This window comes from Palaemon carinicauda, unplaced genomic scaffold, assembly GCF_036898095.1.
Source record: "Palaemon carinicauda isolate YSFRI2023 unplaced genomic scaffold, ASM3689809v2 scaffold3, whole genome shotgun sequence".
Taxonomy (NCBI): Eukaryota; Metazoa; Arthropoda; class Malacostraca; order Decapoda; family Palaemonidae; genus Palaemon; species Palaemon carinicauda.
The window spans coordinates 522397-543060 of record NW_027170665.1 but is presented as its reverse complement, the minus strand read 5'-3'; the positions used below and the strand labels follow the sequence as shown (position 1 = coordinate 543060).

Genomic DNA, 20664 nt, shown 5'->3' with positions numbered 1-20664 from the left:
GAACATTAAAAACAAAGCTTATATTCAGCACGAGCTGAAGGATGTCAGGGGGATTATAATAAAATGACAAATTGTCAAGGCAAGAATTAAACTTACGTTTTAAAGTTAAAGCATGGGATTGATTGAAAAAATGCTGCTGAATGACTTGACAAAAATAATAAATGCTTAAAGTCGCGCCATATAAGAGTGAATGAAAATAATGAATGGTGTTCATGGTACCGTTATCCTTAAGCAAAGTTATTTGTAAACAGGCTCTAAGCTCCGGTGCTAGGTCTACATGTGTGACCTTCGCTAAATCCGCCGTCAGTGCACAAGGTTCATTTCTGACTGCTAAGGTCTTAACCTTGCGATCACGCGGCTCGTTCTGAGAGCGGGTTTCAGATTTTAACGGGGATGTTTTAGCGTCAACACGGGTTAGAGCGAAAGTTACGGGCTTAAGAACTGGACAGTCAGGCAACGTGAGCACTGGTCCATGGGATACTACAGTTTTAGTTATTGAATTTACCGGTACAGGCCTCTGCTGGCCATCACGCACACGGTTAAGTTGAGTGGTATTTGCGCTACCACGAGGGGGGTCCATTTTAAGACAATGAATGGGGTTTTCTCCGGGACGGACTGTCACCGGCGGCAAAGACAAAGGGGGTTGAGGGTGATCAAACACGGGTGGCTTAAGGTTCGGAGATGAGGACGGAGCACGTGGGACTGACACAAACTCACTAATCGTATGCCGTGTTGGCAACATAGTACTGGAATGTGACGATTGAACAGGTTGGGGTTTTGATGCAAAATTAATTACATTGGGCTTGACTGCCGAGACATTAGAAGGATCAATTAGGGGAACGTTAATGGCATTCACAAAGGGACGTGTCACTGAAGGTGTCGCCCTCGAAGAAGAATAAGACCGATTAGGTTTTATAAGTAAATTTGGATGAGCCATGAGGCTATTAAAAGCAATCTCAACTTTACTCGAACAGGCAGTAAGTACGGGATAATTTAATTTAACAATGGGATGGTCGTAATGACGTCTCCAAAAATTCTTGTAATTGCAAAGTTCGTCTCTTACTTTACTAATTTCAGTTTTAAAATGACCCACGGCTTCAGGACCCATGTTGGGAAAATCTACTGAAGCGAGAGCATGAAGTGCTAGGTCTGCGTCCTCACAAACAAAGGTGAATGTTAATTCCTGTTCCTCAAGCCTAGCGTTAATCTCCTCGGGGCTGAGCGTTTCCGCCTTAGGCGTTGGAGAGTTGTTTACGTTAAACATGAAGTCCGCCATCTTGGAATGACCACGATTGATGAACGGATTCGTAGAACAAAACAAGGGATAAATCTGAATTTTAAAGGAATGTAAAAATGAAACTTTACAAATTTACAAGGTTGATAATTGAACATTTAAATTCACTCATGATGGGAGGAAAATGGTTAAATGGACAAAAAACAAATAAATCATGAAATTACTTTAAAATTCAAAGTGAACGGGTCCAACAAAGCAGACAATGCCCAGGTCACGTGACTTTAGACTTTACTAAACAGAATTATTTACGCACGTGGCGATAATGACTAATTAAGTTACTTTAAAGTGAAACATATTAGAAAGCACATGGGCTTATGAATGCAAAGTATTAAGTTAAAAGTTAAAATAACAGGTCGATGCTGACACTGTTGTGACGATTTCACAATTACGGGCGCACTAAGGCGACCACTGAACTATTCAAAATGTAGACTGGCGCACAAGGCAGCGACTTTAAAGAGCACTCTCGTGGAGGCTAAACAAATATAAAATTTCCCTCACGCGGAGGTAAAACGAAAATATCCTCGCTAAAGGATTAAAACAATATCTCCTCGCTAAAGGAAATTAAATGAACTACACGCAGTAATTCACTTACGGTAGCAAACAATTACGCACCCTTAGTTTGGGCTGTAAATAAGATCCGCCATCTCGGAACAAACACGTGGAATGAAACGGACTTGGGGTTAAGTTTCTACGTTACTTGTAAGAACACTTAAAATTATGTTGCACCAATTCACTCTTTAGGACAAGGACATGTGCTAGGTATACGGGAAACGTTAGTTATAAAAGTAATTGTTGGTTAGGGAAGGTAAACGACACAAAGGAAGGTAGACCAAGGTACAAAATGTTACAAATTAGATGCTTAGCTAGAAAAATTAGTTGACAAAACGAGTACACCGGCGCTCTAGCTGAGCAGTAAACACGGGCGTCTGAACAACAAAAAACCTTAGTTCAAGTAGCTTAGAACTTTCTGGTATAAGTGGATTCCGCCACACGTGGGTGAACGGATCCGAGACAAAGTGAAGTTCCTACGACAAATTCTAGTCTTTCTGTAGAGAACATTCAAGCAACAAATTAACCTGGTTACGTAGCTCTTTCCTTAAACACGTAGTCGATACAAAAAGATCATGTTGATTACAAATTTCTCTTCCCAATTAAAGTCTGGGCATTACACATTCGACAAACTGGCTGTGTGCGTGTGGGTAAGTGATATAGCGAGTTACTATATGCTTAATCAAGCTGATTAATTACGTTAATGCTTCACAAGTCAAAGGTAAAAGATCCGGTTCGAAGGACCACTCGTGTGGAGAATTTTTTAATGGTTATGTTCTGAGTGGGAACTTAGTCCGGGAAAGTCTCCTTATAACAGTTACATAAAGTTCAACAGGGGAGGATATGAGCACTTACTCTCGGGGCACAAACACCCTGCTAATACTTTACTGTCACAATTCACAAACCAACACTCTTTAAATACAAAAGGGGGAAATTTTACTGTCCAGAGGCCGAAGCACTCCACACGTAGGATTAACAATAATTTATGGCCTACTCTAGCTTTGTCAGGTCTATAGTCATCTCATTCTCAGGCTCTGTTCCGGCTCCGTCCCAGCTACCCCAATGAAATGCTGGACAGCTATTTTACGTTAATGTAAGGTAGACAAAATCCAAAATGGGAGCAGTGATGTAAAGTAGTTTAAAAAGTTTAAAGATAAGGATCTTTACCTTCGAAGCAAATATATTAATGCAAAGTTTCTCGCTGTTACCACCTATAGACTTACTCTTCAAATATTGGGTATTTTGTCCCGTGATCAATTATTCATTTCACACATTAAAATAAATGAGGGAGCAAAAATACTAAAGAGGTTTAATTAACCTAATATTGATTTATTCGCAAATTTACATTAAAACAAAACGCACATCTTAACACAAAAAATAGTATCAAAAGAGATGCAATTCAAATAATGAAAATGATGGGTTAGACACGTGGTCTGCAACAATCAAAAATCAAATGGGGTCGGACACGTGGCCCACGTGACCCAGAGACTATGCTAGTCTCAAACAAGAAATAATAATGGAAAGATATTTACACACAATCCCACCGCACACATTCCGAATATTGTAATTAGCCAGGTTCCCTATAAAGTTAAAATTAGTCTAAGCTAATAAAAAATGGGGGAAAACTAAATGGCCATTGATGTAGTACCTGCACTCCTTTAAAGATTAGTCCTATGCCCGTGGTGGCTGTTGACCTGGTTGTCGCACTAATTGGTACGTTGCACTATTGCCTGGCTCACCCCAAGAATCCTCGTTGGCTACAACTATGGTATCCCAGGGTCCTCTTCTTCTCAATCTCTCCGACCGGCAGCAACCTTTTGTGAGTCGAGTTTTGGGAGAGAGAGTGCGGGGGGGGGGGGGGGTGAGCCAGAAGTGCAAGGGTTCAATGACCAGGCAAGTCAGCTCAGCAGGCCAGGGCAGCTTCTCCTTGAATGGGCTGACACAGAGGTCGAGGAGGAGATCACCTGGCTTCACCTTGCCAAACAAGTGACGGTCATGATGCGCACGGTAATCCATTGGGGTTGCCATATCGGGACTTAAGGACAGGGCAATATATTGTTGAAAGGAGTGCAGAGGAGGCAGGATTTTGTACTAAATACTCAGATAAATCTTGCTGCTCTGAGGGAGGTTATATATACAATAATCCTACCTATTCTGGCTTGCTAAAAATTAATATTTAAAATGATTAATTAGCAATGGACTGGTGCGATAGGCATACATCTTAAAATTAACAAACCTTAATTGGTATTGAGAAATATAAGATGCATTAATTCAGCAGTATTGAAATTCATATTTAAAATTCAGTTTAGAAATTTAATCTCGACCCACGTAGCTTAAGGAAAGAACCAACATACGCCGTGGTTACACTAAGGCCATCTGCTGTGCGTATCTACGCTGTGACGTCACGAGCATGGCGTGCGCCACTGTCAACAAGTTTAGGTTAGTCCTCCCTATGTTTCGTTAAAGAAAACTAGATGTAGGAGAGAATGTTTAAGGGGTAGCTATAGTATTAGTAGAAGAGAGCTAAAAATACGATTGAAAGAAGAAGAGTGAAGAAAATTCTTCACACACACATATATATATATATATATATATATATATATATATATATATATATATATATATATATATATATATATATATATATATATATATATATATATATATATATATATAATAAATACATGGATATAAAATTCTAATCAATGTTCATGAAATTTTACAGTTCGCTTATTCCAGCTGGATAAGGTTATAAACCTGGATAATTGTAGAACTAAATGTTCCCCCAATTTATTATCAAATTAAGATTTCCGAGTGGCTTCTGTATTACTGACAAACACACACACACACACACACACACACACACACACACACATATATATATATATATATATATATATATATATATATATATATATATATATACCCTTTCACCAGGGTATAACTACTCCTTCTCCCCCACGAGACCCGTACCCGAGGGACAGGGACAGTAGTGATAAGTCTGCCAATGCCACTGAGCGTGACACACACACACACCCATCTATATATATATATATATATATATATATATATATATATATATATATATATATATATATACATATATATATATATATATATATATATATATATACGTATATATATATATATATATATATATATATATATATATATATATATATATATATATATATATATATATATAGTTAATAAATAATAAATAATTCCTATGATGATTGATATTCATGAGACACTTAGCCATGAGTACCCTTTCGACAACAAAGAAGGTGATGATGATAACGATGAAGATGTTGCCACTTCACTTTCAGTTCTATTCAGAGATGCTCTCCATTGAGACGAGTGAAGAGGATTTCGTGATACCAGGTCACGTGGAAATATCTTAACATCAATTTTTACAATTCTTACTTCACCAATTCCTTCCACACGGTTCATTCCTTTTTCTTGCTCGTTTCATTTATTTATAGACTGACAGATGGATAGATAGATATATACATAGAAAAACAGGGGACCGTGACCAATTGGATAGAGAAGCAGAATGATAGAGGCATGTTATTCAACTGTTGTGGGCCACTGCCTCATTCTCAGAGGAGGGAGGCTTGCAATGGAATTCTAGCTAGGATTATTATCATTATTACTAGTAAAACTACAACCCGAGTTGGAAAATCAGGATGCTATAAGCCTAAAGGGTCCAACAAGAAAAATGACCCAGTGATGAAATAAAATATGGAAACCGATAAAATAGTGTGCCTGAGTGTACCCTTCTTAAGCAAGAAAATTCTAACCCAACACAGTAGAGGACCTTGGTACAGAGTTCATGGCACTACCCAAGACTAGAGAACAATAGTTTGATTTCTAAGGGCCCTTTTCGTAGAAGTGATTTTTACACTAGCTAAAGAGGCTCTTCTACCCTTACCAGGTGGAAAGTAGCCACTGAACAATTACAGTGCAATAGTTAGCCCCTTGAGTGAAGAGGGATGTTTTGGTTATCTTAGTGTTGTCAGATGTATGAGGAAAAAGGAAAATGTGTAGGTAATGGAAAAATGAGCCGTAACCAGAGAGGAATCTAATGCAGTACTATCTGGCTATTCAAAATACCTAATAACTCCAGTGGTAGTATCTAAACGGCTGACTAGTGTTTTAACCAACCTAGAAGTATTATTATTATTATTATTATTATTATTATTATTATTATTATTATTATTATTACTTGCCAATCTACAACCCTAGTTGGAAAAGCAGGATGCTATAAGGCCAAGGGCCCCTACAAGGATAATAACTCAGTGAGGAAAGGAAAAAACTACAATTGAAGTTCAAGAACAATAGCATTATCAAAATAAATATTTTATATATGTTCAAAAACAATAACAACGTATATCTTTCATATATGAACTATAAAAACCTCAAAATATCAAGAGGAAGAGAAATAAGATAGAATAACATGCCCGAGTGTACCCTTAAGCAAGAGAACTCTAACCCAAGACAGTAGAGGACCATGGTGCAGAGGCTATGGCACTACCCAAGACTTGAGAACAATGGTTTGATTTAGCATTGTCCTTTTCCTATATGAGCTGCTAACCGTAAAAGAGTCTCTTCTACCCTTACCAAGAGGAAAGTGGCCACTGAACAATTACCCAAGAATGATAACTTTTTATTCTACTCCAACCCAATGTTCAGTGTAAAAAGGCTTCTAAAATACAAGAACAATAATTATTATTTAAAGAGGAAAGGTGAATTAAACCCAGGTAATTCTGGATTTGCTCAGCGAAGAGGTAAAAGTAGCATCTAAAAGGAGCTTCTATTATAACGTAATATTTCATTCATAAAGCCACATTTTTGAGATATTTAATGTCTCATTTTCCATTCCATCATACATTACTGTAAAAGCAAATTGAGTTTGGTAAATTAGGCGCAATGGCACTAGGCTTCGAAGCATTTACATGAACCAAGATTAATCATTCCACAAGATGATACCCAGCAAATCAGATGAACATTAATATTATATATATATATATATATATATATATATATATATATATATATATATATATATATATATATATATATATACACACACATATATATACAGACATTGCAAAAGTGTACCTGAGCCGTCAAAAATTACGTCTAAATATTCAGATTGTGACGGGCCGAGAGAGGAGTTGTGAACTCAAAGGCAGGATGCAATCAACTTTTATCTCGGCCCGTCACATTGGTGACCCCGGAGTGACGTGCAGGATGTCCTACAAGCTTGATACTCTGGATCCTGTTGTTGGGCTTCAGCCAGGGCGTTGTAATCCAATCCCAGTTGAACGGCAGCCAACGTGTTTCTTGACAGGGCATCGGCAACGGGATTCATTTTCCCAGGGACGTATTGGAGGGTGCAATTGTATTCAGCCACGGCGGAGAGATGTCGGCGTTGACGGGCGGACCAGGCGTCAGACTGTCGAGTGAAGGCGTGCACCAGAGGCATGTGGTCTGTGCGAATGACGAAGGGCGTACCTTCTAAGAAATGGCGAAAGTGACGGACAGCCAAGTGCACTGCCAGCAATTCTCGATCGAAGGTAGAATAACCCGATTCTGCCTTGGACAGTTTTCTGCTGAAGAAGGCCAATGGGCGGGGCGAGCCTTTGACCACCTGCTCGAGTACTGCACCAATAGCGACGTCGCTGGCATCGGTGGAGAGAAGGAGAGGGGCGTGTGGGATAGGAAAAGTGAGAGCCGCAGCAGTTGATAGGGCCTTCTTTGCATTGCAGAAGGCTGCTTCTTGAAGGGGACTCCACTTCAGGTCCTTTGACTTGCCCTTGAGGGAGGCGTAGAGGGGAGCAAGAGTGGCGGCAATGGCTGGCAGAAAACGGTGAAAATAGTTGATCATGCCCAAGAATTCCTGCAGAGCTTTGACGGTCGAGGGCGTGGGGAAGTTCTGAACGGCTGCTACCATCTCAGGGAGGGGATGGACTCCTCCAGGAGTGATACGGTGCCCTAAGAACGACACTTCGTTGGCGCCAAAGGTACACTTGTCGTACCGGACTACAAGGCCGTTTTCTTGCAGGCGGTCGAGCACGATGCAAATGTGACGAAGGAGGGATAAGGTTGTGAACTCAAAGGCAGGATGCAATCGACTGAGTCACATTGGTGACCCCGGAAGTCGACTCGCTCCCACTGACTTCCACCCCCACCTCCCTCGCCCCTCCATCGTTGGTACTATGACGGAGACAGACTCTACTACAGCAGTTGGCGCCACCCCATTGAAACTTTCACCGGAGAAGCGTTTGCTTGGTTTCAGCGCTCAGAAGTCCAGTTTCGTATCAGGGGCGTGACTCGCTCAACCACCATAGCGGATTATGTTCTCGCGGCGATACCCGAGGACACCTTCCCAGAGATATCCGACTGGCTTTGTGAACAAGGAGACACCCCAATAGCGTATGAAGCCCTCAAAACATACCTTCTGCAGCAGTACTCGCCGTCACCAGCCGCCCGTATAGCAAAGCTTTTTCAGCTCTCGCAACAACCGTTGGGGGACCAAAGGGCTTCGCTTGCCTTCAGGGAAATGACCAGTATCGCTCGCCTTCAACCTGCCGCAGACGGCTCTCCTCGTGAGGTGAACCTACTTCATGCTCTTTGGATACGCCATTTACCCGAACCTGTACGCGCTGCCATACCCGATGTCAATAGTTTACCCATAAAGGACTTGATGACCAAAGCCAACGCCCTTATGGACAGCCACTTCAAGACCTCCATCAACGCCTCCACCCCTGACGACGAGGATGCCTATTCAACGTCAACCGAAGCTGACATGAATGCCGTAGGACATACACGCCTACCCCGTGACGTGCCGAAGCGGCGAAAAAGCCGCCCACCACCCACCAATCGCTCACGCCCCCAACGAACGACTTTTACAGCCACTTACTACCTCCCATCCGCCGCAGTTTTGCTACTACCACTTCAGATTCGTGGCAACCGCGAAGAAATGTGCCAAGGATTGTCAGTGGCCAAAAAACGTGTAAGTAGGCTATCGCTTGTGGCGGTGGCCTCCCATGTTTCTAATCTTTTCTTTTTACAGGATGCAGGAACGGGCGTGTGATTTTTGGTAGACACGGGTGCTTGTCGTTCTCTTTTGCCAAGGAAACTCTTCAAGGCACGACGTAGTCTGTCTACATCTGCCGACGTCCGCTTGGTAGCTGCCAACGGATCTGCGATACCTACCTACGGTTACGAGAGACTCACATTACCGTTCGGAAACGGTAAATTCAATTGGAAGTTTCTCGTTGCTGACGTCACAATGCCAATCCTCGGTGCGGATTTCCTCTCTCATTTCCACCTTCTGGTCGATGTCGCCCACCGACGATTGGTCAACGCAGACTCGTACTTGTCGACACCTCTTCAACCCGCCCCCTCTAACCTCGCTCTCCACATCAGCGCACCCACGGATGCCTATGCCTACCTCCTCACGTCGTACCCGGAAGTTTTCCGTCCAGAACTTCGCCAAACCCCCACGGTTCCTGCCAAGCACGGTATTTATCACCATATCAAGACGACGGGACCCCCAGTCTTCGCAAAATTCAGACGTCTGGCACCGGAACGATTGGCAGCCGCCAAACAGACGTTCGCCGAAATGGAGAAAATGGGCCTTAGCCAAAAGGCCTCCAGCCCATGGTCGTCACTCCGGGGTCACCAATGTGACTCAGTCGATTGCATCCTGCCTTTGAGTTCACAACCTTATCCCTCCTTCGTCACAAGATATACTCAAACACAAAACCCTTCTCAACGCCTCCCCCACTATTCCTAATTACAACCCGCTGGTTCAGCAATTTTCAGGAGTGGTTTTCCGAGTGTACTTCTCGGGGAAATCCTTCTCACCAAGGTATGACTATTCCCTCCTATAAGCGTGACAGGGAAGATATATATTATACAGTATGTATGTATATATATATATATATATATATATATATATATATATATATATATATATATATATGTATATATATATATATATATATATATATATATATATATATATATATATATATATATATATATATATATATATATATACACACAGATATATATATATATATATATATATATATATATATATATATATATATATATATATATATATATATATATATATATATATATATTTATATAGATATATATACACTGTATATATATATATATATATATATATATATATATATATATATATATATATATATATATATATATATATATATTTATATAGATATATATACACTGTATATATATATATATATATAGATAGATAGATAGATAGATAGATAGATAGATAGATAGATAGATAGATATGTAAATAGATGGATATGAAAAAAATTACTCTAAAAAGAAGTTAGAAAAAGAAAATCCATAGAGATTTGGTAATGCTTTACGGGGGTTTCACTCAATATTCTTCCAAAAAGGACGTTAACTACTAAAGAAAGTGAGGTGGAGTAAGCGGGTTAAGGAGCCTTGATAAAGGAGATAATGACAGCTCCCGGGGATAAAAAGAATAGGTCAAGAGGTAAATTAAAATATTCATCATATCATAATGAAAAAAAAAAGAAGTTTGTTACCTCCGCCAACGAAGTTGGAAGGTTATTTTTAACCCCCGTTTGTGTGTTAGTTTGTGTGTGTGTTCGTGAACAGCTTCCTGACCAAAATTTTTTTCATTGAGTATTGAAAGTAGCAGGAATTAAATGATATGCTAAAACCTGGAAATAAATAGATTTTGGAAGGCAAAGGTCAAAGGTCAAGGTCACGGTCAAACAAAATGTCAAAATCACGTCATGTAATCAGCCATAAGTTTGGACATTGTTCTCACAGAGACTTCTAACTTGGTTTATATTTGAGAGTATGAAAAGCCATGCCAATTAATAGATGTTCAGGTCAAAGGTCAAGATCGAGCAAAATGTCGAGAAATAAGCTGCCGCGACGGAGGTCTGCGCTCTATTGTGTGCCCATCTAGTTGTTTATTGCGTAGACTCTTGTGAAGAATACGCCTGCCAATAAAAGACAGAAATGGAAATTAAAACAAGTCGTGTTTCGAAGCATCCTTCTTTCTTCCTATAAATAGAATTTTTAGACAGAAGTTCTTGACTCCACTATATTATTATTATCACTACTTGCTAAGCTACAATCCTAGATGGAAAAGAATGCTGCTATAAGCCCATGGGATCCAACAAGAAAAATATCCCCGTGAGGAAAAGAAAAAGGGAAAAATATATTTTAAGAACAGTAACAACATCAAGATAAATATTTCCTATATAAACTATAAAAACTTTAACAAAACAAGAGGAAGATAAATTAGATAGAATGGTGAGCCCAAGTGTACCCTCAAGCAAGAGAACTCTAACCCAAGAAAGTCGATGGCCATGGTGCAGAGGCTATAGCACTACCCAAGACTAGAGAACAATGGTTTGATTTTGGAGTGCCCTTCTTCAAAAAGAGCTGCTTACCATAGCTAAAGAGTCTCTGAACAATTACAGTGATCTAATATCAATTCTATAGTTTTGTTTCTCTTCAGAAATTCTACCTCATGGCAACGAAAGACACTGTAATTTTTGACGGGTCGCATACACTAGTCCTAAAATATGAAGATTTTTTTAGTAGTTCTGGATAACCTTACAAAGATCCATTGAAGACCAAAGCAATCGCACACCTTATGCTATAAGAGTTTGCTTAGACAATAATCCTGAGGATATATTTGACAAGAATATTCCAAAAGTGTAAATCATCATGATCTAATACACACTCAAGTTGAAAAAAAAATGTTAAGTTTCCCGAGAAGGAATTAAGAGCACCCGTAATCCCTGAGAGAGAGAGAGAGAGAGAGAGAGAGAGAGAGAGAGAGAGAGAGAGAGAGAGAGAGATTTATGTGCAAATCAAAGAAACGCCGCTGATATATGAATGTTTAAATACCATTAACTATAAGATGCTTTTGTTTTGATAATACTGTAAATAAATTAGCTATGTATGAGTCCAGAATATCAGTTTTTCAATTTACTCACCATCCTAAAAAAAATAAAATAAAAACAATTGTCTGAAATTAAGAACGTCACGTTAATGTTGTTACTGTTTTTAGAATGATTTATAGTGAATTTGTTCTCCTCATTAATTTATTTCCTTATTTCCTTTCCTCACTGGGGTATTTTTCCCTGTTGGAGCCCTTGGGCTTATATCACCTTGCTTTTCCAACTAAGGTTGCAGTTTGGTTAATAATAATAATAATAATAATAATAATAATAATAATACGCATGTTTGATAGACCACGACCGGAGAAGCAATCCAAAATCAATATCTCTTCCCAAAACACCAACGAACGATATTTACATTCTTTGAGATTCTTTATCAAAACGGCAAATACCTAATTGAAGATCAACTGGATAAACTCGCGTTCTATTTGAATCCACAGTTTTCAAATGGCAACGAACCGTCCGGGACATGCTTAGTACGTACAGGACCGTCACGAGCCGCCCCCTAGAACTCTCCGTTCGTCAGCTGGGCCCTGAGCGCCAGTGTTGCTGCTGCCGTTGTCCGCCGACTGCAAGCAGTAGGAGAGAGGAAGGGAGGCCGAGCGACGCCTTAAATCTTCGCTATTGACGTTTTCAAGTAAGTCTCTGTTTGCCTCTCTTCTCAACGCTCGCCATTCCGTATATCATATACTTCACTCGCGTATACCTTCTCAGGGTTGAGTCTTGATTCCACCCATATCTTACATGGGATACAGTCAGCTATTTTCGTTCTGGGTTGGCTGTGTGATGTGCGTAGAAAAACAGACGACATCGCTTATACCGCAATGCTGTTCGTGATCATTTTCAGTTAAACACTGATCGACTGCTGTGGTCGTTTTTCGCGTGCAATATGAAAGAACCAACAAAGGTTGTCCGCCCATGGTGACAGCAGTATTCATATGTATTTGTTGTATATCAGACAATTAGACAGCCAGGAAGGTATTGAGCATTGATAGGCAATAGAGCTTTATCCATTCGTTGCTATACATCACATAGTCTCGATGATAGCATTGTAAAGAAACCAAGAGGACTATTCCTTTGTCTTGATCACTCTTCGCAATGGATTTAAGACGTTTCCGTGACAGACGTCAATCTTGCTCAGGTCATTTGGATGCAATTTTGTAGCCACAGCTGAGCTCGGGATTCGGGAAATTGAATCCCTGTTGGCAAAGACATTTCCAAGATTTTTTTTTTTTTTTTTATTTCCAGCTCCATTGGGCGTAGCGCTTCTCATTTGTTTATAAAAGCTCTCTAATATGACTTGTATACAGAGGGAAATTATTCTATATGAAATATAAAGCATAAGCAGATTTTTGTTTTGTGTTGCAGTGCAGCAAATGTGATGTTCAGCTGAGTGGGTGCGTTGGCGGACGTATAATCAAGACGTTCTTTGTTTGATTCATATTTTATATGAAAATGTATCTTTATTCATTAAAGGAGAAATGAGATAAGATATGAGGGATGTCAGTGGAGGAATAATATCAATTAGAGAAAGCGTTGAATAAAATCGTTACCGATTTGTAATATATCTAAGGAAAGGAAAGCAGCGCCAACGTTGAATTTTGATTTTGATTTTTGATTGTGCATTCTTCATATTCATCTTCTGATATTATTTACAAAACTAGATTATATTACGTTCATGCGTAATTTACAAACTGGGCGTAATAATCAAGGAGTAATCAAAAGAATTGAATAGTCATAATGTTTTGGAAATCTCTATATTTTAAAACCATCTTCTATATTATGATGAAAATTTTCCAAATACTTTAAGTGCATGAATAAATACGTTCATTTGTCTGTAAGGGGAAACTATTAAAATGAATGGCAGCAAAAAAATAGGTGTCATTTATGACTCGTACAAGAATACATCATTATTATTATTATTATTATTATTATTATTATTATTATTATTATTATTATTATTACAAGTTGAGCTATAACCCTAGTTGGAAAAGCAGGATGCTATAAGCCCAAGGGAAAAACAGCCCAGTGAGGAAAGGAAACAGAGAAATAAATTAACTATGATAAAAGTAATAAACAATTGAAATATTTTATGAACATTAACATTAAACTAGACCCAACATATGTAAACTATAAAGATATAAAATGTAAAAAAAACAAGAGGAAGAGAAACAGGATAGAATAGCGTGCCCGAGTGTACCGTCAAGCATGAGAAATCTAACCCAAGAAAGTGGAAGACCATGGTACAGAGGCTATGGCACTACCCAAGACTAAAAAACAATGGTTTAATTTTGTAGTGTCTTCTCCTAAAAGAGCTGCTTACCATGGTTAAAGACTCTTCTATACTTGCCAAGAGGAAATTAACCAATGAAAAATTACATTGCATTAGTTAACCTCCTTGTACGAAGAATTGTTTGTTAATTTCAGCGTTGTCAGGTGTATAAGGAAAGAGGAGAATGTGGAAAGAATAGGCCAGACTATTCAGTGTATGTGTAGGCAAGGAAAAATGAGCCGTAACCGGAGAGAGGGCTCAGTGTAGTACTGTCAGGCCAGTCAAAGGATCCAATAACTCTCTAGCGGTAGTTATATGGCAATACAAGAGTTTGATAAAATCTTGTGACAAAGGTATTTAGCAAAGAATGAGAAACATTTTTTCACCCATAAAAACTAAGATAGCTTTATCGAGTACGTGCTTACTCTAGTCCGAGCAACGATCAAGAGATTAGCTCAGGAATACACTAACTGGCCATTTGCATATATATGAACTTTCCTGCCAATTTATATCTAAGGCAAAGGGAGCTGAAGATGAAATTCCTCATGTTCAGAAAGTCATACTGAAACGCTTGATGACAAGAGCATGACGGTGCCCAGTGAGCCATTATGAGTGTTGTTGTAGAAATATCATAGAGATAGAATTAAAAAAAGGCATAATCATATGGACGGGGAACTCGCAAAACACGTGGCTGAGACATGAGGGATATGATCCTTGACATTGTACACACAGTCCACTGTAAAATATTTCTATGAAATGAGATACACTAAAAGATAAATGTATATAGTCATAGAACATTACACACACACAGACACACACATATATATATATACATATATATACATATATATATATATATATATATATATATATATATATATATATATATATATGTGTGTGTGTGTGTGTGTGTGTATGTCTTCATCTGTTACTGGTCCACTGCAGAACAAACGCCTCAGACATGTCCTTACACTCGCATTTATTTATGGTCTTTCTATACCAGTCTATATCTTGGTTCTTCAATCCATCGTCTTCTCTTCCTTCCCCAGTTTCTTTTGTAATCTCAAGGGACCCATTCTGTTATTCTTAATGTAATTCTAATATGTGATATTTTCATTATATATCCATTACTTTTTCTTACATGTTCCTTACATGTTGAGAGAATATCCTTCTCTTTAGTTTGCCCTCGTATCCATGTTGCTCTTTTTTGTCTCTTAGTGTTATTCCTATCATTATTCTTTCCATAGCTCTTTCAGTTGTAACTAGCTTATGTTCTAAGGCTTTAGTAAGGCTCCAAGTTTCTGATACATAAGTTAATAGAGGTAGGACCATCTCATTAAATACTTTTCTTTTTTAAGAAAGTGGTATTTTACATTTCATGATCTCATTTTGTTTACCAAAAGCTTTCCATCCCATACTTATTTTTCTTCTAATTTCCGTAAAATCCTTGGGAAACACTCACTATCTGACCTAAATATGTATATTAATTAACAATCTATAGAGGTTCGTCCATAACCGTTATTTGTTGTCTGCATTTTCTTTGAACATTTTCTTAGTTTTACTCATATTCATTTTCAGTCCTACATTTCTGCTGCCTCTATTCAAATCTTCTATCATCTTTTGCAATTACTCCCATGATTGAACTTTTTCCCAATCTAAATTCTCAACAAATTCTTCTAGGCATGCTATGAATAATCTATGAGATGGGGTCTCCCTGTCTAACTCCTTTCTCAATCGGAATTTTCCCACTATTTTTTATGTAGTTTTAGGACTGCTCTACTTCCTGTATAGATATCTTCAAGTGTTCTAACATAACATTCATCTATTCCTTGTATTTGAAGGGATTTCATTACTGCTAAAGTTTTGACAGAATCAAGAGCTTCTTCATAGTCTATAAATGCCCTAAATGGTGGTTTGTCATACTCTGTTGATTTTTCATTACCTCGGTAATTACATGTACATGGTCAGTTGATGAATTCCCGTTTCTAAAGCCAGTCTGCTCTCTTGGTTGATTAAAATCTAGCTGTCTTTCTATGCGGCCGAATGGCATTTTTGTAAATATTTTAAATATTACCGAAAGTAAACTTATTGGGCAGTAATCTCTTAGGTCTTTCGTGTCTCCCTTTTTGTGAATTGGTATAATGATAAGGTTTTTCCAAGCTGTAGGTATAGAGCATTCTTGCAGACATTTTGTGTATAATTTAGCGAGTTTTACTAGAAAATCTTCTCCCTCTATGATTAAATCTATTATTAGGCCATCTTCTCTGGCTGCTTTGCCTCTTTTCATGCCTGTTAATGCTATCTTTACTTCTCCTATTGTTACGATTCCTACTAGCTCCGGTGTTTGCCTATTTCTATTGGCAAAGTTATTTCTTATATGCTGATGGTAAAGAGAATTAATCTTTCGATTCTTGAACATAAGGGAAAGATTCGAAAGGTTATGAAGTCCTATTTTCTTGTTTAATATCATCGTTTCCTATCTCAGTCTCACTGCTGCTGCACAAATGACCTCTCAAGATTTTTCACTGCTTCTTTCATGAGGTTTTTATATAATTTTTACTTAGCTTTTCAATATAATACTGAAATAGGTTTGACAAAGTCTTTGCCCTCCACCTGTCATAAAATGTTTTTAATTCAGGAAATGATACAGTGCAGAAGTAATCCGCGTAGTTATTCTACAGATCTTTTCAAAACATAGAAAAAAAAATTAAGTCTTAACTCGTTAACTGAATTTCTCTTAGTTATAGCAAAAATACAGTAGAAGTGAATATTTCCCAATAAATTATATTAACTTCAGAACGACCATCAGTTGTAGTATAAAGTAGATGTAGTTAAAGACTTAAAGGTCCGATGTAAAGTTGCAGCCTCGTCTCTGAATTGCGATTGTGGGCGAGGGAGAAAAACGATTTTCGCCCTGCCCCAAACTACAGTCTTTCATGTTGGCTTCAACCAAGTATTGCGACATTGGAGATAATAGATTTTATCCACTTTTCTTCTAGGTACATCTCCAATACTAGAATACAGTACTGCCATTGTTAATATTCTCTAAGGATAACTTAATTACTATTGAAACTCATCTAAGGGTTTACTCTAAGTGCTTCGCTATGTCAATGCTGTTCGATGCCATGTTTATCCTTGTATTTGGTATACAAATGCGTCTTTAGCAGGATATTTTTTTAGTAAATTGATGAACCATAATACAGCCGTGTTAGCAAAGCATATAGATTCCTAGGTTACTTGTATTTGTTTGATGGTGGTAATTTTGGAATCAATCATTATCATTGAATTCCTTTATCAATAAAGATACAGAGATTTTTTTCTGAATTTTTTTACAATCTAAAACCTCTTTTTGCAAAAATTGCCATTATCATGGAATCTTAGGCTTCCTAAAATCACGAATCAAGGCCATCTAAATTTTCATAAAACCTTTCTACCACTTTCAATGTCACTTTTTCAATTTTAAAGACATTTAATAAATTTTTCCTCCGTCTCTCCTTATCGAATTGTAATGACAGACACTTATTCCACTTATCAAGGAAATCTTAGTGAAAGATCCATTCTTCGAAAATGGGTCTTTTTATAAACTTATACGAAGATTTTCCCCTCTTGCTTGAGGGTACACACGGGCACACTATTCAATCTTATTTCTCTTCCTATTTTTTTTTTTAACTTTTTATAGTTTATATACGAAAGATTTATTTTAAAGTTGTTACTGTTCTTAAAATATTTTATTTTAATTATTCATTACTTCTCTTGTAGTTTATCTATTTCCTTTTTACCTTTCCGAACTGGGCTATTTTTCCCTATTGGAGCCTTCGGCCTTATAGCATCCTGCTCTTTCAACTAGGGTTGTAGCTTACATAGTAATAGTAATATTACTACTACTACTACTACTACTACTACTACTACTATACTAATAATAATAATAATAATAATAATTGCCTATAAATATTGTACCCATAGAGTCAATATTAGTAATGAGTACAAAGAAAATTTATACCAAAGACTGCTTATATGTCAACCATTTACATCTCGTTTCAAATTCAGGTAAGCTTTGCAGTGGCTGCTATTCTCGGAATGATTTCGCAATTAAACTTATAGATAATTTACCCTTCAAGTTGTTACACAGCTCGGACTCCTTGCATAATTAAATTCGTTGCTGAACACATTACCGGAACCACTTTCAAGAACTGAATTTGATGGAAAAAGAACCCAGATGCTGACACGAACATACACAAATATACTCGAAAATATGTGTTCATACGTGTGTGTACTTATACGAGTATCCATAGATATCATTCATACTATACACATGTACAGTGTATATATATATATATATATATATATATATATATATATATATATATATATATATATATATATATATATACGGATGGGAGGTTGTTGATAAATGTAATGCTGTAAACGAAAAAAAGTTGTAGAGAATGGAAAGCTGTAAGGGATGGACGGTTATAAAGAAGTGTATGTATGTATGTATGTATGTATGTGTGTATATATGTATATATGTATATATATATATATATATATATATATATATATATATATATATATATATATATATATACGTAACCAAGGATTTTACCCCGTGATATCTTGTTTGTGGTATATTGTTTAGAAAACTAATAGACTTACTTTATTTAGTTCCCTATGAATTTTTACTTGATGAATGATATGACTGGTGATAATTACAGAAATGTATCCCCAATATTTACAATAGGCGCATTAATTTTATCTTTGGGGAAGAGGGCTGTAGGCCTATACCAATAGCCAAATGTTTCTTTGGAATGAGCTCAGAGTTAGGCAGCGAATCCACTGAGTAACAAATTAATTACATTGCTATATAATAGAATGTCATGTTTCTTATAATTCTTAGACTAGGGAAGATAATAATCTAGTAGCTAGTATTGTATGTGCATATACACGAAGAAACAAACACACACACACACACACACACACACATATATATATATATATATATATATATATATATATATATATATATATATATATATATATATTGTGTGTGTGTGAGTGTGTCTGAGTCTATAAACCACATTATTCATCTCACAAATTACATGAAGATGGTACGTAATTTTAAAGGCAGAAATAAGAATATAATTACCATCTCTAAAAAACATGACTTAAATAAGGACGTACTACTACCTAATTGTGCAATCCCTGTCATATCAACATTGTATTTCAAAAATAGGTTTCTCCTTCCTATGCTATTTCTAGCCCTTACGGTATTCCCATTTTTCATAATCTTTTTTTTTTTCCTTAACAAGCTTCTATCTTTTACAATCATTCATCTTTTACAGCCTTAATTGTTTACAGCTTTTTATGCTATACAGCTTTCCATCTATATAACCTTTCTTAATTTACAAAGTATACCAATGTTTACATTTTATTCTTCACAACTTTTCATCTTTACAACCTTTCATCTTCTAATATATTCCATCTTTACAATTCTTTATAACCATCCATCCCTTACAGCTTTCCATTCTCTACAACTTTTTTTCTTTTATAACATTGCATTTATCAACGACCTCCTATGATTTGCAACTTAATATTCAATAAATCGTTACATTCTGTACATTTACCCCTTACAACCTCTCTTCCTTTACAACCCTCCATCTTACAACCTATATTATTTCAAAACTTTACATTTTCCCTTCTCGGACTACAAACCTCCATTCTAACCTCTTAATCGGGTCTGGGATATATAAAGGCCCTGGACTTCCTATTTCATTAAACTCTACATTTTGAAAATATATTTCCCTGATTATACAGTCCGGACGGATCACAGATAATATGAAATTACGGAAGCAATTGCATTTATTATGGTTAATTGATAATTTATTCCGTTAATTATTTATAATTACTTACAAATGATGATTGTATAACATTATGTAAGTATTCGCACTTTTAATGATTACGGTGTAATATAAATATATTAATTATTTTCCACAATTTTTCAGTTATAATTCTGAAAAATTTATATACTCATTTATGACTGTTTTATGACGTATCTTAAGAATAAGAAGAAAATTAGAAGTCTTTTAAAGTGCAATAAAATGAATGTTGAATTCCTCAGAGGTTTCTAGTTATGTCCTGACATTATGCGCATGACCTTTCTGCGAGCGATATTCAGACATCCCTACTGCTGCTTCATTTTCCCTTACCCTTTTGTTTATTATCCAACTTTCTTCGTATGTCTGTAGTAAATTGAAGAGCCCGACATAATACAAACAAACAAAGAAACACATACACACACACACACACACACACATATATATATATATATATATATATATATATATATATATATATATATATATATATATGTGTGTGTGTGTGTGTGTGTGTGTGTGTGAGTGTGTGTGAGTTTGGAATGCCAGAGAACTTCAAACACACGCACATACATACATACTTATATATATATATATATATATATATATATATATATATATATATATATATATATATATATATATATATATATATATATTTATATATATAAT

At 36.8% G+C, this 20664-nt stretch overlaps 1 protein-coding gene across 2 annotated transcripts in view; it reads left to right on the top strand.

Annotated features, from left to right (window-relative positions):
• The first annotated feature begins 12333 nt into the window (after positions 1–12333).
• Positions 12334–20664, top strand: part of LOC137636439 (uncharacterized) — a 41813-nt gene continuing 33482 nt past the window's right edge. For both annotated transcript variants that reach the window (XM_068368862.1, XM_068368864.1), the window contains exon 1: positions 12334–12487. The gene's annotated coding sequence lies outside the window, so the exon portion shown is untranslated. The remainder of the gene's footprint in view (positions 12488–20664) is intronic.